This window comes from Syngnathus typhle, linkage group LG5 (assembly GCF_033458585.1).
Source record: "Syngnathus typhle isolate RoL2023-S1 ecotype Sweden linkage group LG5, RoL_Styp_1.0, whole genome shotgun sequence".
Classification (NCBI taxonomy): Eukaryota; Metazoa; Chordata; class Actinopteri; order Syngnathiformes; family Syngnathidae; genus Syngnathus; species Syngnathus typhle.
Window position 1 is genome coordinate 1,557,284 of NC_083742.1, and position 26,381 is coordinate 1,583,664.

Sequence of the window (26,381 nt, forward strand, 5' to 3'; positions counted from 1 at the left end):
CAACGGAGGTTGTTTTAATGACATTTATAATTATCTTCTCTCAACCACGGGCCGACTCTTTTCCCCTCGAGATCCTAACACACACTACTACAAACAGGAAACTCCCACACGTGTAAAACATCCCACCGGAACTCGGCAACGTGCACTTAGGTTCCGGGTGAATTATGTCAACCCACTACACAAGCCCCCCCAGAATTCACCCATAGTCAAAATCCCCACGCCGGAAAGGAACGACAGCCCGACCACAGCGGGTGTAGGTGGCAGGGGCTGGCAGGGGGTCAAGGGTAGGGGGCGCCGCCGGAAAGACCGCTGGGCTGGACGGTCGCGTTGACGGTCGGGCAGGCGGGAGCTCGGTCAGGTCGGAGGGGCGAGGCGCTGGGGGGCGTCCGCGGCGTGGGGCCTGCGCCAATTCTAACGTCCGGGAAACATCCACGTGGGCAGGCTTAATCCTATCAACCGAGATAGTCTCAGGCCTACCGCCGATGTCCACGACCATGCTCTTACCCCCGTGCTGCAAGACCTTAAAAGGCCCGTCGTAAGGCGGACGCAATGGTCCGCGGTGGGCGTCGTGGCGGATGAACACAAAACCCGCCGAGCGTAGGTTGGTGGGCAACCCGGGAAACAGGGGTGCAGTGCTGTGACGTGGGGACAGGTGCGAACGTCCTGGCAAATTCCAGCAGGGAGGACCGCTGCCCGGCCGCCGACCAAGGCGTTGTGGTGTCTGGAATGAAGTCCCCAGGAACTCGTAGTACCTGGCCGTAGACGAGCTCAGCAGACGAGGACTGCAGGTCCTCCTTAGGGGCCGTCCTGAGGCCCAGCATGACCCAGGGAAGTCTGTCCACCCAGTTGCCATCCACCAGACTGGCGCGTAGAGCAGCCTTCATGGAGCGGTGGAACCGCTCGCACAGCCCGTTAGCCTGGGGGTGATAAGCGGTGGTGCGGTGCAGCTTGACGCCCAAGCCTCTAGCAACCACATTCCAGATCTCGGAACTAAACTGTGCACCCCGGTCCGAGGAGAGGTCTGAAGGTGTTCCAAAGCGTGCGACCCATGTGCCAATAAACGGGCTGGGTCACGTCGGGGTCACCAGTGTGGTGTGCAAGGACTGGAGTCGAAGGCGGAGTGATAAATGACGGTGCCAACGGAGGTTGTTTTAATGACATTTATAATTATCTTCTCTCAACCACGGGCCGACTCTTTCCCCCTCGAGATCCTAACACACACTACTACAAACAGGAAACTCCCACACGTGTAAAACATCCCACCGGAACTCGGCAACGTGCACTTAGGTTCCGGGTGAATTATGTCAACCCACTACAACATCATAATTACCGGGTTTTTTTTCATGTATAATGCGCCCCCATGAAAATAGAACAAAAATTCTCACTGTTAAGTTAAAGTCCCAATGTTCGTCACACACGTATCTGGGTGCGAAATTTGTCCTCTGCATTTGACCCATCCCCGTGTGATTTTGATCCATTCACTGGGGGAGAGGGGAGCAGTGAGCAGCAGCCGCGCCGCGCTCGGGAATCATTTGGTGATTTAACCCCCCAATTCCAACCCTTAATGCTGAGTGCCAAGCAGGGAGGCAATGGGTCCCATTTTTGTAGTCTTTGGTATGACCCGGCCGGGTTACTTAAGTCCGTAAACGTAAAATTATTTCAGAAAAAAAATCATCTTTGGGAACAACCAGATGATGGTCTGCCGGTCAGTATCACTGAGCATGCAGTAGCAAACTCGATAGCGAAGAAATATGTGAGACTCTAAATGGGATCACCAATATTTGAGTGATGTTCCAGTTATTTATCACAATTATTTATTATCATATAATAATATATATAATAATTATTTATTTATTATTCACAATTGTCATGGTGATCTTTCTGGTGATTTCTTAACTAGGCTGGATGTATTATTTTTTTAAATAAATAAACTTGACTTTTGTTGGCGTTGATTTCTCCGACTGCCCAGAAAGGCACCACCGCGATCAGTTAGGTTAAAATGAAAAGAGAGGAAAGTGACGTTGTAAAGAACCATCCGTGACAGAATTTTCTTCAAAAATTGTTGTACCATGATTTTCTTAAAAAAAAAAAAAAATTTTTTTTTTGTATTCATGTATAATGCGCACCCCAGATTTTAGGACAATAAATTTGTTAAAATTTGCGCATTATACATGGAAAAAAACGGTAATTCATTTTTTAAAAATCACATTACAATACAGTCATACGTCAGCTATATGTACAACTTGTGTCCATCTACTAAAGAGTGAATGACATGAACACATCCAATTTGGAATGACAGTTACTTACGTGTTGCTTGGAATCAATAGAAAAGGAGAATAACATTGGTCCCATGGATCTTCTTAAGATTTCGGTCATTTCTTTGGCGAGACAGGCCAGGTCTCATCAAGGTTGAGTACCAAGGTGGCCAAACAAATGGTCTAGACCAGGGGTGTCAAACTACTTTCCTCGGGGGCCGAATCCCTACATGTTTTCCAAGTTTCCCTCGTTAAACACACCTGATTCAATTAATCAGGCTCCTGCTGAAAGTGAAGACGAACTGGTCATTTGAATCAGGTGTGTTTAACAAGGGAAACTTGGAAAACATGTAGGGATTCGGCCCCCAAGGAAAGGAGTTTGACACCCCTGGTCTAGACAAATGGAGCATGTGGAGCCACATTGCAACATAAAAAAACTGAAAAAGAAAAAACATAGAGGTGGTCGAGAAAATTAAAGAGGGTGTTTTGTGACAATAGTCAATAATAATTTGCTACTTACAGAGGAATGAAAAGTCCTGCTTCTTGCCACTCTGGCTTGGGAGTCATTGGTCCATGATGAATATTTTTGCATGCTCAAGGTCTTTGTGGAGAAAAAAGGACAATCCAGCAATCAATCAATCCATTGATTGAAGATGTATAATTCTACAGAGGGCTTACACAAGCTTAACTATAAATTACAACATGTTACAATGTTATAATTACATTACAATAAGGTGATATGTCATGCCTACCTCTGGCCTCCATTCTGGGATGAACTGCTTTCGCCAGATAAAAACTGTTAAAATACAAAAGAGTGAAATAGCAGCATTTACTGTCTTTAGAAAGAAAGGAAAAAACATGTTTCATGACGAGCAACTTACCTCATCTGTTTTCTGTTCTCGCCTAGTGATTATGACATTAAAAAAAATTCAAAATAAAAATTCAAAACAATTAAAAAATTATTATAATTAAAAAAGTTTAAAAGGCCTTCCTTTAACTCTTCTTTAAAATTTGATTGTAAAATTTAAAAAGTCTCCCCTTATGTCAACCATAAGTTAGTTTAAAAATGTAAAAAAAGTTTCAAAAGTTAAAATTAAAAAACAACAAAGGAACATTTTTAAAAATTAAAAAGTTGAGTTAAGGGAAGGCTTTTTGAAATTTTAAAAACCCTTTGCCTTCCCTTAACTCAGTGCTTCTCAATTATTTTGTGTTACGCCCCCCCTAGCAAGAAGAAAACTATTCGCGCCCCCCACTCCCCACTGTGACTATCCATCTCTGCATAACATTTTATCCTTACATTAAAGAAAAAAAGAAAGACATATAGTCAAACTACAAAGAATAACTTTATCAAATCATGTTTTAAGTCTGCAACAGAAAAGATTTAAGTGCATCAATGCCTGAAATTAAAAAAAAAAAATCCTTGTTTAAACTGTAAACATGTTTGACCAACTAATTGCACCATTGCAAAATTAAATCAAATCAATAAATAATATTCTCCAACTGTACTCACAGTGAAGCCAAGCGCTAAATACGCTTCGTCGTATTTCCTCGTCTTAGCTTTCGGCTGACTTTCTTTTGTTTCATTATCTTTGTTTCTCTCCGCTTTTCTTTTCATCCCTGTTAAAAACATTTTCATGTTGGTGGTTGTTATGTTGAATAACGGAGGCTATAGACGGGACGCAGTCGGAGCTTTCTGTTGACTCAACACTGCTAACCAAGGCAAACCTGTTGTCTTGTAAGTCGTAAAATGTTGCACTGTCGCAAACGTGACAGAAGTAACAATGAGAGCGCAACTGCCGCCTACTGTAGTAGATGCGCAATTACACTTTATTCTAGTACTACCAAAAATAAAAGCCTGTTCCCCAGGGTCACACGCGCCCCCCCAGGTATAGCAGGGCGCACCCCACTATTTGAGAAGCACTGCCTTAACTCAACTTGATTCCTCACCAACCCCCAACCACTATTCCATCTCAACCGACAGGACTATCTTCCCATCATAGGCTCCTGCTGAAAGTGAAGACGAACTGGTCATTTGAATCAGGTGTGTTTAACAAGGGAAACTTGGAAAACATGTAGGGATTCGGCCCCCAAGGAAAGGAGTTTGACACCCCTGGTCTAGACAAATGGAGCATGTGGAGCCACATTGCAACATAAAAAAACTGAAAAAGAAAAAACATAGAGGTGGTCGAGAAAATTAAAGAGGGTGTTTTGTGACAATAGTCAATAATAATTTGCTACTTACAGAGGAATGAAAAGTCCTGCTTCTTGCCACTCTGGCTTGGGAGTCATTGGTCCATGATGAATATTTTTGCATGCTCAAGGTCTTTGTGGAGAAAAAAGGACAATCCAGCAATCAATCAATCCATTGATTGAAGATGTATAATTCTACAGAGGGCTTACACAAGCTTAACTATAAATTACAACATGTTACAATGTTATAATTACATTACAATAAGGTGATATGTCATGCCTACCTCTGGCCTCCATTCTGGGATGAACTGCTTTCGCCAGATAAAAACTGTTAAAATACAAAAGAGTGAAATAGCAGCATTTACTGTCTTTAGAAAGAAAGGAAAAAACATGTTTCATGACGAGCAACTTACCTCATCTGTTTTCTGTTCTCGCCTAGTGATTATGACATTAAAAAAAATTCAAAATAAAAATTCAAAACAATTAAAAAATTATTATAATTAAAAAAGTTTAAAAGGCCTTCCTTTAACTCTTCTTTAAAATTTGATTGTAAAATTTAAAAAGTCTCCCCTTATGTCAACCATAAGTTAGTTTAAAAATGTAAAAAAAGTTTCAAAAGTTAAAATTAAAAAACAACAAAGGAACATTTTTAAAAATTAAAAAGTTGAGTTAAGGGAAGGCTTTTTGAAATTTTAAAAACCCTTTGCCTTCCCTTAACTCAGTGCTTCTCAATTATTTTCTGTTACGCCCCCCCTAGCAAGAAGAAAACTATTCGCGCCCCCCACTCCCCACTGTGACTATCCATCTCTGCATAACATTTTATCCTTACATTAAAGAAAAAAAGAAAGACATATAGTCAAACTACAAAGAATAACTTTATCAAATCATGTTTTAAGTCTGCAACAGAAAAGATTTAAGTGCATCAATGCCTGAAATTAAAAAAAAAAATCCTTGTTTAAACTGTAAACATGTTTGACCAACTAATTGCACCATTGCAAAATTAAATCAAATCAATGAATAATATTCTCCAACTGTACTCACAGTGAAGCCAAGCGCTAAATACGCTTCGTCGTATTTCCTCGTCTTAGCTTTCGGCTGACTTTCTTTTGTTTCATTATCTTTGTTTCTCTCCGCTTTTCTTTTCATCCCTGTTAAAAACATTTTCATGTTGGTGGTTGTTATGTTGAATAACGGAGGCTATAGACGGGACGCAGTCGGAGCTTTCTGTTGACTCAACACTGCTAACCAAGGCAAACCTGTTGTCTTGTAAGTCCTAAAATGTTGCACTGTCGCAAACGTGACAGAAGTAACAATGAGAGCGCAACTGCCGCCTACTGTAGTAGATGCGCAATTACACTTTATTCTAGTACTACCAAAAATAAAAGCCTGTTCCCCAGGGTCACACGCGCCCCCCCAGGTATAGCTGGGCGCACCCCACTATTTGAGAAGCACTGCCTTAACTCAGCTTGATTCCTCACCAACCCCCAACCACACTATTCCATCTCAACCGACAGGACTATCTTCCCATCATAGACATGAGGTCAGCTACATTTATACTATCTGCAGAAAACATAAAGTATGTCATACATACGTAGGTGTGTAGTTATTTTTTATTTTGAATTTTAAGGTTTCTTTCATTTGTCATTTTGAGCAACCTTCGCCCCAGATCCCATCTACCATAAAGGCAACAAATCACCCACCACATCCCACCACTAATATTATACACTTACCACGTCGTTCACATTTTAATTTCATCCTTTTTGCAAATGCTGAACCACATGATTTAGCTGTGACTTACCTTTCAGTGGTCAAAACACAGAAAACAGGATTGTGATAGCTGTAGTACGTTTCCAAGACACCTGAATGAAGAGCACACTGAGGTAGAGAGACAAAAATTAGGGTGAGCAATGTGTTTTTGTCAGTGGTAGCAGTGGTTATGAGTTGCGTTTAACCTGTTGAGCGTAAAGGGAAATGTACTTTCGGCAGTTTGCAAACACATTTGATTAAGGCTGCGTTAGACACATAGACACATGACACACACATTGTGTCCCAGTGTGTTCTTCCCTAGCGCGTGGCACGATTCCTGAACTGAGTCCTCTTACTCCACTGGCTGTCTCAAAATCAACAGAGGACTGTCCCTGGTCATGAGACACCTTTGACCTTTGGGAGAACAGGAACTACTATCATGCTTGAAGGGGGCAAGCACAGCTCTTCACAGGACAAGAACCATACAGTTGTTGGAATAAACACAGTTGCAGATCAAAAAGAAAATGGACTGAAAGAACAAAGACAAGATGGACGCATTTGAGAGTGGCGGACGATCTAGCCCTGAATTATCATCATGAGAATCTAAGAGGAGAGGCTGCTAAAGACTTGCATGAGTCACATGAAGTCAAACTGGACACATTGCTAAAGACTGCTGAAACATTACAAAAAAGTCAAAAGTCAAAGTCTGCTTTATTGTCAATCCCTTCATATGTCAAGACACGCAAAGAAACCGAAATACCGTTTCCTCCATCCCACGGTGACGAGACACAGTACACGATAAACATACAAGTAGACGACACAAAATAAAAACAAGAAGGCACAAAAAATAACTAATAAATAATACAAATAAATAAAACAAAGTTGGTGGAGTGTGGGACAAAAGGGATGGAAGTGTGTTTGGGTGCTGGGGCGGACATATCTGAGGAGTTTTGATAAAAGAGGGAATAATAAGGCTGCTTATTGACACTGAAACGGGGATAAAAACAAAATAGCGTAAATTCCGGACTATAAACCGCACCGGATTATAAAGCGCACCAGCTAAAATTGGGGGATATTTTAGTTTTTTTCTTATATAAGCCACACCGGACTATAAGACGCACGTGCACATGCGTTTTTTACAAAGAAAGACCGTTCACAGAAAGCCTTTTTAAAGTTTTAATAACATACTTTAACATGTCTTTCTAAAAATTGCCTGTGACGCAGCAGTAGTACCGCAGCAACACGGAAGTGTGCACGCGAGTTATTAACAAAGAAAGACTGTACACATAAAGCTTTTTTAAAGTTTTAATAACATACCTTAACATTTCTTTCCAAACACTGCCCGTGCCGCGGCAGTAATACCGCAGCAACACGGAAGTAACACAAGACTAATAGGGCTGGATTAAAAAAAACATACCCGGTAAAAGTCACTGAGACGCGGCGGTAACACAGCAGCAACACGGTAGTACAGCACCAACAGGGCTCGTTAAAAAACATACCAGTAAAAGTAAAAAAAGAGCTTCATCGTCTTCATCTTCCTCCAGTGCACTGAAACCATCGAAGCCTTCCTCCTCAGCGTCCGATTGGAATAGCGTTAGATATCCTTCGCCTCACACTTTCTCAGTCTCTCTTTCGTCATCGCTTTTATGCATTTCTTCGAGTGTGATGAGGGTCTGTTCATGTTAATTTTATTCATGCACGAAGCGCTAAATTACATTAAACTAGCGAGCGACACGTATAGCTCCAGAATAGACGGACGGGACCACAAAATAAAGAAAAGGGTGACGCAACCGTCTTGACAAACTAGCACGTCTTCTTCGGCGCATTATCTCTTCTTCGTCTGTCTCGCTCTTGCTTCCTGCTAGAGCGCCCCGGAGGCCGTAAAAATCCATAAATACACCGCGCCGCCATTTAAGCTCTATTTCCCTCTTTGACAGCCAAATCGGTTGCTTTTAACTTAAAAGCTGCATCAAATTTTTGCCTTCTTGTTTTTATATTGTGTCGCGTACATGTATGTCTATCGTGTTATGTGTCTCGTCACCGTGGGATAGAGAAAAACGTAATTTCGGTCTCTTTGTGTGTTGTGACATGTGGAGAGATTGACAATAAAGCTGACTTTGACTTTGACTTTGAAATGCATTTCTTCGTGTTTTCCATGAGGGTGTGTGCATGATGCGCGAAATGTTCAAAACACAAACTAGCGCGTCTTCTTCGGCGCATTATTTCTTCTTCGCCTGTCAGCGAGACAGACGAAGAAGAAATAATAATAATAATAAGAAGAAGAAGCAATCCTGCTAGAGCGCCCCCTGGAGGCCGTAAAAATCCATAAATACGCCACGCCGCCATTTAAGCCTCGGGGTTCAAAGTAACCTTCTGAATAAAATGCATTAAAAGTTAACGTTAACAGAGCTACGTACCCCATGCCATGTTCAAAAACGCCTTTCAGCGAAACAGCAGCCTCTAATGTTGTCATGCCTTGTACCTTGTGGATCGTGCAGGCAAAAGCAAGCTTGATGGGAAACTGTAGGCGCATCACTCCAGCCTTTTTCAGCTTTTCCTCCTGTCTGTCAATGTACACACGGTTAGCGGCACGCGCTGTTACTCACATGATCAAGTTCTAACCCAGGTTTCTGGACACGGGCTTCATTTGGATAGTTGAACATTTCCACAATTTTTGCAAACGTCCCGTTGCACAAACCTGCTTGAACATCAATATTACGTGTGAGCATAACACGAGCACCGAGGGCAACTTTGATTGAGTCCGGGCGCTCGCTCTTAGCACCTTGCACAGGGAAAGTTTGCCTCGCCATTCTGCCAGTTCGTTTGTCCTTCTTGTAGTCATCTGCATCAATTTGTACAATGTCCTTATGAAGCAGATTCTGCATCGCACAGTTATAGCCATCTACCTGTTTATTGGTGGCAAAAACATGCAGAATATGACTTGGACACATTTCTGGAGAAGTGTACCTTGTATCAAGCAGAGCTCTGTCCAGTTCCGAAAGTTCATCAGACTTTTCTTTGACCCGGAGTCGGTTCAGCAGTTCAGCAAAGGCAACATCATCTTTCTGCCTCATGATGGTGGTGAGCGTGTTTTTTTTTTAAGTTGTCACGCCAGTGGTCCAGCCGAGTGGGATCGTACACGCATAGATGTTTGGACTGTCTCACGGGAGGGAGCTGAAAGAAATCTCCAACAGCAAAAACAGACATGCCACCAAAAGGTAAATCGATGCCTTTGATTTGTTTCGACCTGGCATTCACATAGGCAAAGAGGTCTTTGGACACCATGGAAATTTCGCGGATAATGAGTATTTCGGCGATCGACAGCTCGGCTCTGACTTCGTCCAGTTTATTGCCCGGGCCGTGGTACGGGGGTTTGAGACTTCTCGGCAGTTTGAGCAGACAATGCAAAGTTGTCCCAGAAATGTTGAATGCCGCCGTGCCAGTGAAGGCTGCGAGAACAACCGTCTGTTTGGAAATGTCAGCCTCCTCAGCCAGCCGTGGTAGTCTGTGCAGTATTTTGGTAGCCTCTGCATGGATACATTTGATCAGATGTGATTTGCCGGTCCCGGCGCCACCGTTGATGTAGTAGAAGAACTGCTCGATTGGCTTTCGGTTACACACACGTTTTATGCACCAATCTCTGACCTTGTAGAAAACAGACGCTTGCTTTTGGTTCAGGTTCCCATACATGTCACGTAACACTATGGGATCGATGGCAGCAGCCTCTGTCACAATATACATTTCTGTTGTTTCTGACCTTACGTTATAGTCCGGGACATTTTCCTCCACGTTGTCATTTGGTTCATCTCTTGCGTTGCTTTCCTCAATGCATTCGAGTCTTTGCAACTCACTCTCAGGAGCCAGGTGGCACCATTCGTTTATAACAAGCCCACTCTCCTCCACCTCTTGGATGGCATTGTCAATGTCTTTACTGTGTTTCTCATACCTTTCTCTGTTCCTTTTGACAATTTCGCACACACGCTTCACAGAGTCACTATATGGTAACTGTACACAGGCATGATCATGAAACAACTGATATGAGGGACAGTGTTCAGATTTTAACTGGCAATTAGCACGATGAGGCAAGTACAGCTTGAGCAAGGAGCAGTAATATTCCTCTGGATTCTTTTGTTCTGAGAATTTGCAGTATTTGATGACTGCAGGTGTTTCTTTTCTTTTCTAGACAAAGCCCATGTCGTTCAGCAGACGCAAAACATTGTTGCCTTTTACCTGTTTGCCATAAACAATTCTGCATGTTGATGCAAAATCAGCCAATCACATCACTTCAAAGTCCTTCGTTTGGGGTCTGCATTTATATTTGTCCGGCAGGCCAGTCATCCACACTTCATGAGACTCCTGCGTTTTGCCCTCAAGGAGTGAGAGAGGATAACTCATTTTCAGCGCATTGTCAATCGTTTGTACAAATATCACACTGCGAGAGGACTGTTTCATATGCAAGCCGCATGCGCGTGCGACACACTTCTGAGCACTCACTTCTCTTTTCTTTGAGTACGCTTCATCATCGCCCTCATTGACATTTTCATTGCGTGAGTTTCCAATAACAGATTTCAGGTATTGACTCAGACCGTGTTCAGCTTTGCTGATGTAGCTGCAGATGTATGCGATGCACGAATAGGCATTCAGAATGTACTGGATGTCCAAGTTGCCATCCCAGGCAAGAAGCAAATGGCGGTTGTAGTTGTTCACCCAGCAGTCTTTTGGATCTCGCTTGAGCACAACAGAACTCTTTGAGGCGGTCATGTACAAACATTCCATGTACTCAGGATCAGTGAGCTTGCATTTAGCCAAAAGCTGTGGCAAAGTCATGGATGAGGTTTCAGGTTCATTTAGCAAACGCTGCACACGAACAAGCTTGTCATTTGCCACCACCTGCCTCTCCTTGTGTTGATCTTGATTTTCACAGGCTACAGGTGTGATGATCATTGTGGTTTCGCACGGTTGTTTGGGAAAACCAAATCGGCAGTTTGCACCTTGGTGTTTGACATACGTTTTGGAGTGACTTTTGCTGTGCATCTGAACTTCTGTGACTCCATCCATCCATCCATCCATCTTCTTCCGCTTATCCGGAGTCGGGTCGCGGGGGCAGGCGCTTCAGGAGGGACTCCCAGACTTCCCTCTGCCCAGCCACTTCATCTAGCTCATCCCGGGGGATCCCAAGGCGTTCCCAGGCCAGCTGAGAGACATAGTCTCTCCAGCGCGTCCTGGGTCGTCCCCGGGGTCTCCTACCGGTGGGACATGCCCGGAACACCTCCCCAGGGAGGCGTCCAGGAGGCATCCTGATGAGATGCCCGAGCCACCTCATCTGGCTCCTCTCAACGTGGAGTAGCGACTCTACTCCGAGTCTCACCCGGATGACCGAACTTCTCACCCTATCTCTAAGGGAGAGCCCAGACATCCTGCGGAGAAAACTCATTTCGGCCGCTTGTATCCGGGATCTCGTTCTTTCGGTCATGACCCATAGCTCGTGACCATAGGTGAGGGTAGGAGCGTAAATCGACCGGTAAATTGAGAGCTTTGCCTTTTGGCTCAGCTCTCTCTTTACCACGACGGACCGGTACAGAGTCCGCATTACTGCCGACGCTGCACTGATCCGCCTGTCGATCTCGCGCTCCATCCTCCCCTCACTCGTGAACAAGACCCCAAGATACTTAAACTCCTCCACTTGGGGCAGGATCTCATCCCCGATCTGGAGAGGGCATTCCACCCTTTTCCGATCGAGGACCATGGACTCGGATTTGGAGGTGCTGACCCTCATCCCAACCGCTTCACGTTCGGCTGCGAACCGCTCCAGTGCGAGCTGGAGATCATGGCCTGAAGAAGCCAACAGCACCACGTCGTCTGCAAAAAGCAGAGACGCGATGCTGAGGTCCCCAAACCGGACACCCTCAACGCCTCGGCTGCGCCTAGAAATTCTGTCCATAAAAATTATGAACAGAATCGGTGACAAAGGGCAGCCTTGGCGGAGTCCAACCGTCACTGGGAACGAATCCGACTTACTGCCGGAAATGCGGACCAAACTCTGGCATCGGTGATACAGGGACCGAACCGCCCTTATCAGTTGGCTCGGCACCCCGTACTCCCGAAGCACCCCCCACAGGACCTCTCGAGGGACACGGTCGAACGCCTTCTCCAAGTCCACAAAACACCTGTGGACTGGTTGGGCGAACTCCCATGCACCCTCGAGGATCCTGCTGAAGGTGAAGAGCTGGTCCACTGTTCCACGGCCAGGACGAAAGCCACACTGTTCCTCCTGAATCCGAGGTTCGACCTCCCGACGGACCCTCCTCTCCAGCACCCCTGAATAGACCTTACCGGGGAGGCTGAGGAGTGTAATTCCTGTAATTGGAACACACCCTCCGGTCCCCCTTCTTAAAGTGGGGAACCACCACCCCAGTCTGCCAATCCAGAGGCACTGTCCCCGATGTCCACGCGATGCTGTAGAGACGTGTCAGCGATGACAGCCCCACAACATCCAGAGCCCTTAAGAAATCCGTGCGGATCTCATCCACCCCCGGGGCCTTGCCACCGAGGAGTTTTTTAACTACCTCAGCGACTTCAACCCCAGAGATTGAAGAGTCCGCCTCAGAGTCCCCAGGCCCTGCCTCCACAATGGAAGGCGTGTCGGTGGAATTGAGGAGGTCTTCGAAGTATTCTCCCCACCGACACACAACGTCCCGAGTCGAGGTCAGCAGCACGCCATCTCCACTGTAAACAGTGTTGACGTTGCACTGCTTACCCCTCCTGAGACGCCGGATGGTGTACCAGAATTTCCTCGAAGCCGTCCAGAAGTCATTCTCCATGGCCTCGCCAAACTCCTCCCATGCCCGGGTTTTTGCCTCAGCAACCGCCAAAGCCGCGTTCCGCTTGGCCATCCGGTACCTGTCAGCTGCCTCCGGAGTCCCGCAGGCCAAAACGGCCCGATAGGACTCCTTCTTCAGCTTGACGGCATCCCTTACCGCCGGTGTCCACCAGCGGGTTCGGGGATTGCCGCCACGAGAGGCACCAATGACCTGACGACCACAGCTCCGGTTGGCCGCCTCAACAATGGAGGTGCGGAACAAGGTCCACTCGGACTCAATGTCCCGCGCCTCCCCCGGGAAGTGGGAAATGTTCTGCCGGGGGTGGGAGTTGAAGCTCTTCCTGACAGGGGATTCCACCAAACGTTCCCAGCAGACCCTCACAGAACGTTTGGGTCTGCCAGGTCGGACAGGCATCTTCCCCCACCATCGGAGCCAACCCACCACCAGGTGGCGATCAGTTGACAGCTCCGCCCCTCTCTTCGCCCGAGTGTCCAAAACATGCGGCCGCAAATCCAAATACACGACTACAAAGTCGATCATCGAACTGCGGCCTATGGTGTCCTGGTGCCAAGTGCACACATGGACACCCTTATGTTTGAACATGGTGTTCATTATAGAAAATCCGTGTCGAGCACAGAAGTCCAATAATAGAACACCGCTCGGGTTCAGATCGGGGGGGGCGTTCCTCCCAATCACGCCCTTCCAAGTCTCACTGTCATTGCCCACGTGAGCATTGAAGTCACCCAGTAGAACGATGGAGTCCCCAGAAGGAGCGCTCTCCAGCACCTCCTCCAGGGACTCCAAAAAGGGTGGGTACTCTGAGCTGCCGTTCGGTGCATAGACACAAACAACAGTCAGGACCCGTCCCCCCACCCGAAGGCGGAGGGAGGCTACCCTCTCGTTCACCGGGGTGAACCCCAATGTGCAGGCGCCCAGCCGGGGGGCAATAAGTATACCCACACCTGCTCGACGCCTCTCACCGTGGGCAACTTGTTAGAATAATTAGTTTTGCTGATGCGCTGGTCGGCCTGAAACCGAAGGTCACATATCTTCGCTCAAGTCAACATATGTGCCGGCTAGCCTTGGGGAGTCCTTGTACTCCCTACCTTGTCTTACCTGTGAGAGGCCCTCACTAGTTAAGAACAGAACATCTCTGCTCTTTGTTCTTTGTTAGTTCAAGAGAAGTCCTTTCTCTGTTAATTGTTTTAGAGACAGTTTTTAGTTATCCCATATTTACTCAATGTTTGTTTAAGTAGACTTCATGCAAGTTATCTCACATCTACTTAACGTTTGTTGGAGTGTATGCACGAGAGGTATCTGATTATTTACTCATTATTATTATTGTATGAAATGTAGCAAGAAAGTTGTTAGAAAAACCTGACAAAAGTCTAGAGCATTGTTTTACAGAGACACGGCATCCAGTTTTGGAGATTGCAGCCGGGAACGAGGATGCCAACCATCTAAGAACAGACTCTGCATTCCTGGGGTCACAGATCGGCCAAGGCCATGCGGCCTCGCACCACACAACATTATTAGCTAGCTGAAACAGCGTTGCTACAGACACACTCTCCCCTCCCTTTAGTGTAGCAACGCCTCTTGTAACCAGGGCAACCCAATATAAAAAGAGGAGATGACGGTAGGGCAGGTCAGAATTGGTGGAGGACTGTGAACTGGGCCCTCTACCTAATTCTCCTCGCGAGCAAAAGAATACTGGTTGTCTTCTCCTCTTTGTTTCCAGTTTGTAAATAAATGTCTGATGGTATTTAGACCTGACACAACTCCAGAGTGGAAGAGAGTTCAGCCCCTCTCGAGAGGGCTTGTACCGGAACCCAGACTGTGCGTGGAGGCAAGTCCGACTATATCTAGTCGGAACTTTTCTGCCTCGCACACCAGCTCGGGCTCCTTTCCAGCCAGAGAGGTGACATTCCATGTCCCAAGCCAGCTTCTGCAGCCGGGGATCAGACCGCCAAGGTCCCTGCCTTTGGCCGCCGCCCAGCTTGCAATGCACCCAACCCCTTTGGCCCCTCCAACAGGTGGTGAGCCCATGGGAAGGGGGACCCACGTTTCCTGTTCGGGCTGAGCCCGGCCGGGCCCCATGGGCGAAGGCCCGGCCACCAGACGCTCGCCTTCGAGCCCCGCCTCCAGGCCTGGCTCCAGAGGGGGGCCCCGGTGACCCGTGTCCGGGCGAGGGAAAACGAGATTCAATAATTGTTTTCGTCATAAGGGGCTAATGTGAGCCTTGCTTTGTCTGGCCCCTCACCTAGGACCCGTTTGCTATGGGTGACCCTACCAGGGGCATGAAGCCCCAGACAACATGGCTCCTAGGATCATGGGGGCACGCAAACCACTCCACCATGATAAGGTGACGACTCACGGTGGGGACTTCGGTGACTTTTTTTATACAATTCGGGTTCCTTTTCTGGGTCTGGCAGCTCAGCCGAGATGTAACGAGACACAAAATCACAGATGGCTCCTTCTGAGGCAATGAATATGAGGACTTCCTCTGTGCTGAAACTCTAACCTGTAAAAGTAGTCAACGACTTCACCAATCGGTTGTGCCGGAGAGTTAGTCGTTTTAGACACCTGCAGGCGGAGAGTTCACTCGTCGCTGTGCTTACAGCGATGGTCGAATGAAGTCTGACTCAGGCCTTTTCAGGTGCATATTTATTGAGAGAAACAGAGTGGGGTTGAAAGTAGGGGTGTGGGAACACACAGGATAGGGTGAAGACGCTCCCCTGCTGATCAAAGCATAGCAGGGGGCCTTTTACGACTTTCTGTAAACAAAGCAACTTTGATTGCTTCCTCTGCGTCTAGTCAATCAGTTGAAAAGATCTTAGCACTTTGGTCAACTACTTTTGTCTAGACAGGACAAGCTAGTTAAATTATTACAGGTTACATTCCAACATAATCATACGATGAAGATATTCTGCAAACCCTAACATATCCCTCCTGTTTTAACTAACTTGTAGTGGCCGATTCGGCTGGAGTTTGTTTTCTCTCCCTCTCCACTCCCTCCCTCCCCGGCCGGGGAGGTGGTTAGGTGGCACCCATGCTGACAGCGGCTATCTGGATTCTCGTGGGTTAATTCAGGATGGGGGAACTGCAGCTCAACCTCCTCGTAGACACTGCCAGGACGATTGAGGGCTCCTTCGGCAGCCCTCTGCTCTGACATGGACATCCACTTTTTATTTCATTGATGTTCATGTTGTATCATTTGTGCCCTCTCTGCATCCATTCCAACCTGGTGATCCTGAAAGGGGGATCCTTCCATCTGTGGTCCCTTCTCAAGGTTTCTTATTTCCCCCCAGTAGGGGTTTTTAAGTTTTTCCTTGCCTTTTTGGGAGCTTAAGATCAGGGGATGCTTTGAGAATAATTGTCAATTTCTGTCTATGTGAAGCCCTTTGAGACTGCTTGTGATTTAGGGCTATACAAATAAACTTGACTTGACTTTTATCATATGATTATGTCAACCCCGATCAGTCAAACATAAGTAAGAAAATACAATGAAAGCAATAACTTCCAGTGAAGATGAGGTTTTCCCTCAATACTCCAGTCCAAAGTATGTGTGTAATTTAAAAACCTGCCGCCAGATTAAATGCAGGAAAAGAGTTACACGGTCCCTCTGCCTTAGGCGACCAGAATGTTATCAATCAAGATAAAAATTGCTCGTGATTGTTCAGCCGTTGGGGGCTTGGCACGCCCACTGGTGGAGGGTGAGCACGATTCTCACCGCCTTCGCAGATCTGCTCCGTCCGGGAAGAACTTGGAAATATCTGCTGCGTGGTCGTTGTCTTCAGTGGCTCAGGGTGGACTACCTGGCCACCAAGGTGGAAGAGGATTATTCTGCTTCTGTTTGTACTCGGGGTGGGGACGCTGTCGATGGCGGATCTGGTTCCTTGCAGGAAACCTTCACCGGGGCGCACTGGGACAGATGATACCACGTATCTCCTTTGCCGGCCAGCCGGACGGCATGTGAGATGGGCTCATTCGAGATGTTTCTTCTGCTCCTCTCATCACTGTGTGTTGAATTCTTACGTGTCCTGTTAAAACTCCAAAAACAATTACATTTGACAAAACATTGAATCTTACAGTAGATTAAATCATTCTACTCCCCCACCGTTTTGACACATTCACGTAATGTGTCAATAGCGTCGTTGGGGAGCGTAAAGGATCATAGCCATCCCAGCTGGACTAGTTGGTCCTGTCTTGTCCAGCCCAGGAAACGGGCCTTCTCCATTGAACCATTTGACGTCAATGGTGCCCCTGAGTAATCATCAAATCCTATTCATCTCAATTTGTACTACACTTACAGGCGAGAGGGATCTTATCTTCAATTGTGATCACGTCGCCTCCACATCAACCTACCTAGGCCATTCATATGCGCGCACACACGTACAAACTAACAGACACAAAGGCACCCATTCATTCACCATCACATCTCAACCCCTGTCCCACAACATTTAACTTTATGATGGCCGTGAGCAGGCAGACATTGAAGTCCACCGGACCTCAGTTACAGCCGTGCACATCCCATGTCGTACATGCATTCCCTGTCTGTCCTCATTCATTCTTCCATCATCCTGCCGTAATCTCACTTGCTATCACGCCCTCAGCACACACCTGGAGTGGGTACGACTCCACTCCGCGCGCAGCCACAGCAAGGGAAGTAAGAGGGGGGCGCCCGGCATTTCCATACTGATTTATCCCAGCCTGGCTAGTACTGGGACAATCAATGCCGTCGTCCCCCACCCGCGCCAACCCAGCAAATAGCTACCCGCAGAGTCCAGAGGCCCACACCTACATCGGTCTCCCCCACAATCAAATTACAATATCAATCACCACAGGAGCCGGCTCCTACAGCCTTTTCACACCACAATACCACACTCCCCCCTCCACAGTCCAGTCTCAGTGGAGACAATGGAAGGCAGAAAGGCACAGGTGAGACACCGGAGGCGCAAGCTCCTGCAATCCTTCCACAAACCAATTACAACAAAAGCCCAAATCATTTATTTCTGTTTGGGAGGATCACAACGGCCAAATTTTACAAATGACAAACCTCAAGACGCAGGTCTTGGAACCACATCGACGACCGCCAAACGCAAATGCCGGGTCAAGGACTGTTCTTCGCCTGTTCTTTGCAACTCCTGTAGTCAATTTTATTGCCCTTTTGAACTGGGCAGATAGGGGTGTTTGCGAGAAGAGTTTGAGCACTTCCTAATGATTCCCCCTAACCAAAGACCATTTATGACAGGGGCTATCCCATTTATTGCCTCCTGTTTTAGAGGAAATTCTCTGGTCTTTGTCGGATCTGGGCTGGGGGAATGGATGTTAAGTCCTGTAGCAAATGGTTCCTTTGATCAGTCAAACAAATGTTGATTAGCCTAAGCGCGTGCCCTTCCAAACACGTACACCACTTCCTCATAGCTTCTTTAGTCATTTTTCAATCATCTTCCAATTGTTTACAGCAAAAGTTTGAAAAGCTCGAGAAAATCTTAACTTAATAGCATGACGCCAAATGTATTAGAGAATCCATATGTCGTAGAGTGTTGTATTTTTACTATCTTTCACTATCTGTCCTACTCACTCCCCCCTTCTGAGGCTTGGCATCGCCCATGCCTCACACCTTGACAAACCACATGCACATTTGGGAGAATGTGTTCTTTACTACATATGAGTCCATCATTTAATTTGACTTTCTTTCCAAAACGCTTCTCAATCTCCCAGTTCACACATCTTCTGCATGTGTTACTGGTTCTCCAGTTTTGTCTCTAGTTAATTATCACTCCAAAAGCAACCTTTATTTTTATTTTGTCTGGTTTTTTTTTCTTTTTTTTTTCTTTCTAAGCATTTCCTGATAGAACAATCCACCAATCCAAAAAAAACTCAACACACACAAAAAAAAAACTGCTGGCAAATGAATCCGAATTTTTTCTTTGTTTTTAAATTTGAAGAACTCAATCTCTCAGGTTCAGCTCGCATATAGAAGTTTGTATAATCTTATAACACAACCAGTCAACTATTTCTACTAAATGTCAAAGTCTTAAATTCACAATTTTGATTCTTCCAATTCCTGAAAGCATGTTCTGTCGTTTCCTACTTAACATGCACTAGTGTGGATCAGTTTCTGCTCGCAAACAGATTTATCTCCTTTCCTCTCATTCTTATCCTTCAATTGTTTCTGTTCTGCGGTGCAAATTGGATAGACCGCAGTCTAGCAAATTTCTTTATACTAAAAGTTTAGCCAATTTTCATCATTTTAACACACATGCACAGCTCTCGCGCGCGTAAGGTAGATCCCAGCACCAATGATTCGTCACAGGCTGGCCATTTCCTGTGGTCGATCATGAGCTAGTCCCTCCCACGCACGCGAGGACAGCACATTCTAATTTTTCATTTATCTTCTCGAAGGAAGTTGCATTTATTTACGACTTGATTTGCAAATTTTAACTTCCTGCCTCATTCCCATTCAGTCTATAGGAATGTATGTTTCCAGTCATGTCTTCTGCCCATTTATCTGGGTCTTCAGCAACAGGGGTAACCCCTTCGACTGCTTTTCTTGCCTCTTCCAAAGTCCATGGCCGAAAAACATACGTATGTGGAGGTTGGCCTTCCCCTACAATAGGGTTTGGCACCTGTATCATTGGGCACACATCAACATTGTCCAGATTTTGGGAAAACCTAGCAGCAGTGGTCAAACTTCTTGTTTGTACAGGACTTCTAGCAATGTGACCCTGGCTTTTTTTTCTGTTATATGGGGGAGGGTGCAGGTCTGTTAAACCTGGATACAAGTTTTGCATACGAGCGGAAGATCCCTCTTGGTCTGCTTGAGCTGCATTTCCAGCCGCGGCTGGAGCCGTGGCCGGGACAGTGCACCTGCGCACTGTGGCCTCATTGTCTTCCGGCCTGACAAACATAGACGCAGTTTCATCACTTTTCAACTTTATATCTTTTGTCTTTTGGATTTGTTCTCTTCTCTCTTGTGAAGCATTCAACCACATTCTAGCACAAATCAACTCTCTCTCTTTCCTTTTCTTTTTCTGTCCCTTTGTCGTCCTATCTACACTCTCCTCCAAAACATCAACCACTATCTTCCTCACTTCAACTTTCAACTTCCCTTCTACTCCATACTTTTTCTTCCACTTCGGCATGTATTGCATACAATTAAGACATTTACCTGCCATGTACTTCTGATCTCCTTCAAGAGCTAGGGATTTACCGGTTTTGTTTCCCATCTTAATTTGGTATTTTAGGTTTGTACAATTTTTTATTTCTTTTTTCTTTTCTTTGAGGATCCTCAATGCAGGTTTAAATCGACCTTCCACCAAATTCTCTTTGCAGTCAATTTATCCTACCAGTCGCACACTCAACCACACAACTTTCATGCAAACAGCTTGGAAAAACGGACAAAAAAAAGAACCTACGCCCTTCCTCAATTAGGAGAAAGAAATTCTTTTTATTTATTTTTTCTTAGCCCGTTCCTTCCACTGGGACTAGAATCCCAGCTGTTTCATAGCTTGGAAAACCCAAAGCCGTATCTCATAGGTAGGACAAACCAAAGCTGTATCTCATAGCTTGGACAAACCAAAGCCGTATCTCATAGCTTGGAAAAACCAAAGCCGTATCTTATAGCTAGGACAAACCAAAGCCGTATCTCATAGCTAGGACAAACCAAAGCCGTATCTCATAGCTTGGACAAACTAAAGCCGTATCTCATAGCTAGGACAAACCAAAGCCGTATCTCATAGCTAGGACAAATCAAAGCCGTATCAGCGTTTTTTTCTATGACTTACTTGTCCCCTTGGTCAGCTGCACTGCCGGGTCCCCGTCAATCCACCTCTGACAGACGAAGGCAGACCTAAGATGCTGGCCCAGCGAAGAATTTCCTTCCCAGGTCTTTCTTTATCGGGTCCTCCTAATGGACGCTGGCCCGTCGACGGTGTACAGCGCGTCGTCCTCCGTCAGCCAGATGGCGGGTATGAGGGTCCCGGGTTTCGGCACCAAAATGTTAGGGTGGTGCTCACTCTAACTTATTTTGCAAGAACCACACTGGAGACAAGTTAGTCGTTTTAGACACCTGCAGGCGGAGAGTTCACTCGTCGCTGTGCTTACAGCGATGGTCGAATGAAGTCTGACCCAGGCCTTTTCAGGTGCATATTTATTGAGAGAAACAGAGTGGGGTTGAAAGTGGGGGTGTGGGAACACACAGGATAGGGTGAAGACGCTCCGCTGCTGATCAAAGCATAGCAGGGGGCCTTTTACGACTTTCTGTAAACAAAGCAACTTTGATTGCTTCCTCTGCGTCTAGTCAATCACTTGAAAAGATCTTAGCACTTTGGTCAACTACTTTTGTCTAGACAGGACAGCTAGTTAAATTATTACATGTTACATTCAAACATAATCATACGATGAAGATATTCTGCAAACCCTAACACTGTTGTTTTTGCACATTACGTGAGTCACTGTTCAATTCACAGAGAGCATCCCTCCCAAATGTGTGGATTGCCTCGAGGTCTTCCTCATTGTAGTCACTTTCGTTCATTTTGTCTTCATCAGAGCTGCTCTCGTCATCAGTGAGCGTCGGATCGCAAAGGTCAGCATCGTCGCGAATGGTTCTGTTTCTGTACTGTGGATGAATTTGTTTCAGTTTTATCAGGGCACTCATTAGCTTGGACCAAGTGACAGTTTGAAATATCTGATGCCCTTTGTAACAAAGTCGTCTCTTCAGTTTCACTCTCAACACCTGAGACCTACTTCTTAGTCTGGGCAAGACATTGACCGTTTCTTCCACTTCAGATGGTACACACACAACATTCCCACGAATGGCTCGTTGTTGACCCTTTGGCAGAGGGACAAGTTTGGGAAATGAAATGCATTTTGAAACAAGATGTCTTTCCAGAATATTCAGATCACACAGTTCAGTGGGAATGTCTGTAAATTGGAGATTGTTACTTACAGCAAGTGCTGGCATTTTACCATCTTTGAGATGTGCATGGCAGGTGTGACGTATCCACTCCATTTTTCTCTCATCTGGTACTTTACAGCATGTGTTAAATTCACGATTACAAACATGAACAAACCTTCGTGTAAGGCAGTGCTTCTCAAATAGTGGGGCGCGCCCCCCAAGGCAACAATTACCCGGCAACATTAAGCATGAGAATCCAGCTACGCAAAGGTAAACCTTTTACCAGGGATGGTCGGAGGATAAACAATGCTATGCTGCAGGACAAACGTGAAGTTGAAAAACTGGTGCGCAGCAAAGATGCAGTCCGTTTTATGACGCCCCTGAGAGGCATGCCAGCCTATTGGGAAAGAACCACCAAATATCTTTTTGCAATGATCCGACAGCTGGGTACACCCACATTCTTTTGCACATTTTCTGCTGCCGAAATGCGTTGTGAGGAGGTCATCACTGCCATTAAAGCGCAACAAGGTGAGGTGGTGAATTTTGCTGAACTTGACTGGGCTACCAAGTGTGAAATTCTGCGCAGCAATCCAGTGACGACAATGCGTATGTTTGACAAACGTGTGGAAGCTCTGTTCAGAGATTTGATCCTCTCTCCGGCACAACCGATTGGTGAAGTCGTTGACTACTTTTACAGGTTAGAGTTTCAGCACAGAGGAAGTCCTCATATTCATTGCCTCAGAAGGAGCCATCTGTGATTTTGTGTCTCGTTACATCTCGGCTGAGCTGCCGGACCCAGAAAAGGAACCCGAATTGTATAAAAAAAGTCACCGAAGTCCCCACCGTGAGTCGTCAACTTATCGTGATGGAGTGGTTTGCGTGCCCCCATGATCCTAGGAGCCATGTTGTCTGGGGCTTCATGCCCCTGGTAGGGTCACCCATAGCAAACGGGTCCTAGGTGAGGGGCCAGACAAAGCACGGCTCACATTAGCCCCTTATGACGAAAACAATTATTGGATCTCGTTTTCCCTCGCCCGGACACGGGTCACCAGGGCCCCCCTCTGGAGCCAGGCCTGGAGGCGGGGCTCGAAGGCGAGCGTCTGGTGGCCGGGCCTTCGCCCATGGGGCCCGGCCGGGCTCAGCCCGAAAAGGAAACGTGGGTCCCCCTTCCCATGGGCTCACCACCTCTTGGAGGGGCCAAAGGGGTTGGGTGCATTGCAAGCTGGGCGGCGGCCAAAGGCAGGGACCTTGGCGGTCTGATCCCCGGCTGCAGAAGCTGGCTCGGGACATGGAATGTCACCTCTCTGGCTGGAAAGGAGCCCGAGCTGGTGTGCGAGGCAGAAAAGTTCCGACTAGATATAGTCGGACTTGCCTCCACGCACAGTTTGGGTTCCGGTACAAGCCCTCTCGAGAGGGGCTGAACTCTCTTCCACTCTGGAGTTACCCACGGTGAGAGGCGTCGAGCAGGTGTGGGTATACTTATTGCCCCCCGGCTGGGCGCCTGCACATTGGGGTTCACCGCGGTGAACGAGAGGGTAGCCTCCCTCCGCCTTCGGGTGGGGGGACGGGTCCTGACTGTTGTTTGTGTCTATGCACCGAACGGCAGCTCAGAGTACCCACCCTTATTGGAGTCCTTGGAGGAGGTGCTGGAGAGCGCTCCTTCTGGGGACTCCATCGTTCTACTGGGTGACTTCAATGCTCACGTGGGCAATGACAGTGAGACTTGGAAGGACGTGATTGTGAGGAACAGCCCCCCCGATCTGAACCCGAGCGGTGTTCTATTATTGGACTTCTGTGCTCGACACGGATTTTCTATAATGAACACCATGTTCAAACATAAGGGTGTCCATGTGTGCACTTGGCACCAGGACACCATAGGCCGCAGTTCGATGATCGACTTTGTAGTCGTGTATTTGGATTTGCGGCCGCATGTTTTGGACACTCGGGCGAAGAGAGGGGCGGAGCTGTCAACTGATCGCCACCTGGTGGTGGGTTGGCTCCGATGGTGGGGGAAGATGCCTGTCCGACCTGGCAGACCCAAACGTTCTGTGAGGGTCTGCTGGGAACGTTTGGTGGAATCCCCTGTCAGGAAGAGCTTCAACTCCCACCCCCGGCAGAACATTTCCCACTTCCCGGGGGAGGCGCGGGACATTGAGTCCGAGTGGACCTTGTTCCGCACCTCCATTGTTGAGGCGGCCAACCGGAGCTGTGGTCGTCAGGTCATTGGTGCCTCTCGTGGCGGCAATCCCCGAACCCGCTGGTGGACACCGGCGGTAAGGGATGCCGTCAAGCTGAAGAAGGAGTCCTATCGGGCCGTTTTGGCCTGCGGGACTCCGGAGGCAGCTGACAGGTACCGGATGGCCAAGCGGAACGCGGCTTTGGCGGTTGCTGAGGCAAAAACCCGGGCATGGGAGGAGTTTGGCGAGGCCATGGAGAATGACTTCTGGACGGCTTCGAGGAAATTCTGGTACACCATCCGGCGTCTCAGGAGGGGTAAGCAGTGCAACGTCAACACTGTTTACAGTGGAGATGGCGTGCTGCTGACCTCGACTCGGGACGTTGTGTGTCGGTGGGGAGAATACTTCGAAGACCTCCTCAATTCCACCGACACGCCTTCCATTGTGGAGGCAGGGCCTGGGGACTCTGAGGCGGACTCTTCAATCTCTGGGGTTGAAGTCGCTGAGGTAGTTAAAAAACTCCTCGGTGGCAAGGCCCCGTGGGTGGATGAGATCCGCCCGGATTTCTTAAGGGCTCTGGATGTTGTGGGGCTGTCATCGCTGACACGTCTCTACAGCATCGCGTGGACATCGGGGACAGTGCCTCTGGATTGGCAGACTGGGGTGGTGGTTCCCCACTTTAAGAAGGGGGACCGGAGGGTGTGTTCCAATTACAGGAATTACACTCCTCAGCCTCCCCGGTAAGGTCTATTCAGGGGTGCTGGAGAGGAGGGTCCGTCGGGAGGTCGAACCTCGGATTCAGGAGGAACAGTGTGGCTTTCGTCCTGGCCGTGGAACAGTGGACCAGCTCTTCACCTTCAGCAGGATCCTCGAGGGTGCATGGGAGTTCGCCCAACCAGTCCACAGGTGTTTTGTGGACTTGGAGAAGGCGTTCGACCGTGTCCCTCGAGAGGTCCTGTGGGGGGTGCTTCGGGAGTACGGGGTGCCGAGCCAACTGATAAGGGCGGTTCGGTCCCTGTATCACCGATGCCAGAGTTTGGTCCGCATTTCCGGCAGTAAGTCGGATTCGTTCCCAGTGACGGTTGGACTCCGCCAAGGCTGCCCTTTGTCACCGATTCTGTTCATAATTTTTATGGACAGAATTTCTAGGCGCAGCCGAGGCGTTGAGGGTGTCCGGTTTGGGGACCTCAGCATCGCGTCTCTGCTTTTTGCAGACGACGTGGTGCTGTTGGCTTCTTCAGGCCATGATCTCCAGCTCGCACTGGAGCGGTTCGCAGCCGAACGTGAAGCGGTTGGGATGAGGGTCAGCACCTCCAAATCCGAGTCCATGGTCCTCGATCGGAAAAGGGTGGAATGCCCTCTCCAGATCGGGGATGAGATCCTGCCCCAAGTGGAGGAGTTTAAGTATCTTGGGGTCTTGTTCACGAGTGAGGGGAGGATGGAGCGCGAGATCGACAGGCGGATCAGTGCAGCGTCGGCAGTAATGCGGACTCTGTACCGGTCCGTCGTGGTAAAGAGAGAGCTGAGCCAAAAGGCAAAGCTCTCAATTTACCGGTCGATTTACGCTCCTACCCTCACCTATGGTCACGAGCTATGGGTCATGACCGAAAGAACGAGATCCCGGATACAAGCGGCCGAAATGAGTTTTCTCCGCAGGATGTCTGGGCTCTCCCTTAGAGATAGGGTGAGAAGTTCGGTCATCCGGGTGAGACTCGGAGTAGAGTCGCTACTCCACGTTGAGAGGAGCCAGATGAGGTGGCTCGGGCATCTCATCAGGATGCCTCCTGGACGCCTCCCTGGGGAGGTGTTCCGGGCATGTCCCACCGGTAGGAGACCCCGGGGACGACCCAGGACGCGCTGGAGAGACTATGTCTCTCAGCTGGCCTGGGAACGCCTTGGGATCCCCCGGGATGAGCTAGATGAAGTGGCTGGGCAGAGGGAAGTCTGGGAGTCCCTCCTGAAGCGCCTGCCCCCGCGACCCGACTCCGGATAAGCGGAAGAAGATGGATGGATGGATGGATGGAGTCACAGAAGTTCAGATGCACAGCAAAAGTCACTCCAAAACGTATGTCAAACACCAAGGTGCAAACTGCCGATTTGGTTTTCCCAAACAACCGTGCGAAACCACAATGATCATCACACCTGTAGCCTGTGAAAATCAAGATCAACACAAGGAGAGGCAGGTGGTGGCAAATGACAAGCTTGTTCGTGTGCAGCGTTTGCTAAATGAACCTGAAACCTCATCCATGACTTTGCCACAGCTTTTGGCTAAATGCAAGCTCACTGATCC

At 47.6% G+C, this 26,381-nt stretch overlaps 1 long non-coding RNA gene across 4 annotated transcripts; it reads right to left on the reverse strand.

Moving 5' to 3' along the window:
* Nucleotides 1-3,165: 3,165 nt before the first annotated feature.
* Nucleotides 3,166-8,081, reverse strand: LOC133154771 (uncharacterized). Of its 4 annotated transcripts, XR_009714531.1 has the most exons (5): nucleotides 5,487-8,081; nucleotides 4,859-4,880; nucleotides 4,730-4,773; nucleotides 4,498-4,578; nucleotides 3,166-4,414 (listed from the first exon to the last, which is right to left on the reverse strand). It is a non-coding gene; the product is annotated as an uncharacterized LOC133154771 (long non-coding RNA). The 4 variants fall into 4 exon arrangements; XR_009714532.1 differs by having other exon boundaries at nucleotides 3,166-4,578; nucleotides 6,244-8,081; XR_009714530.1 differs by having other exon boundaries at nucleotides 3,166-4,578.
* Between the last annotated feature and the right edge of the window lie 18,300 nt (nucleotides 8,082-26,381).